Source organism: Nicotiana attenuata, unplaced genomic scaffold (genome assembly GCF_001879085.1).
Source record: "Nicotiana attenuata strain UT unplaced genomic scaffold, NIATTr2, whole genome shotgun sequence".
Lineage (NCBI taxonomy): Eukaryota > Viridiplantae > Streptophyta > Magnoliopsida > Solanales > Solanaceae > Nicotiana > Nicotiana attenuata.
The window spans coordinates 18,456-18,686 of NW_017674812.1; positions in this window are offsets into that span (position 1 = coordinate 18,456).

A 231-nucleotide genomic window follows, 5' to 3' on the forward strand; every position below is an offset into this window, starting at 1 on the left:
AAGAGCAAGTTAGAAGATATAGATAGAACTCTTTGTAATTCATAGATCATAGCTTAGTCCAGCTTCTTTTATTTTTATATGGTGTAATAAGGAGGTCAGCGAGCAGTAGCAGCAGCAGCAGCAGTGAAATCACAGTTCTTGGTAGTCCCAGCTACCAAACCTTCCCGAACTACACTGACCTGATTCCTGTTTAGCCCAGGATATGTAGGCAACCTCTGAAGCAGGGTGCGG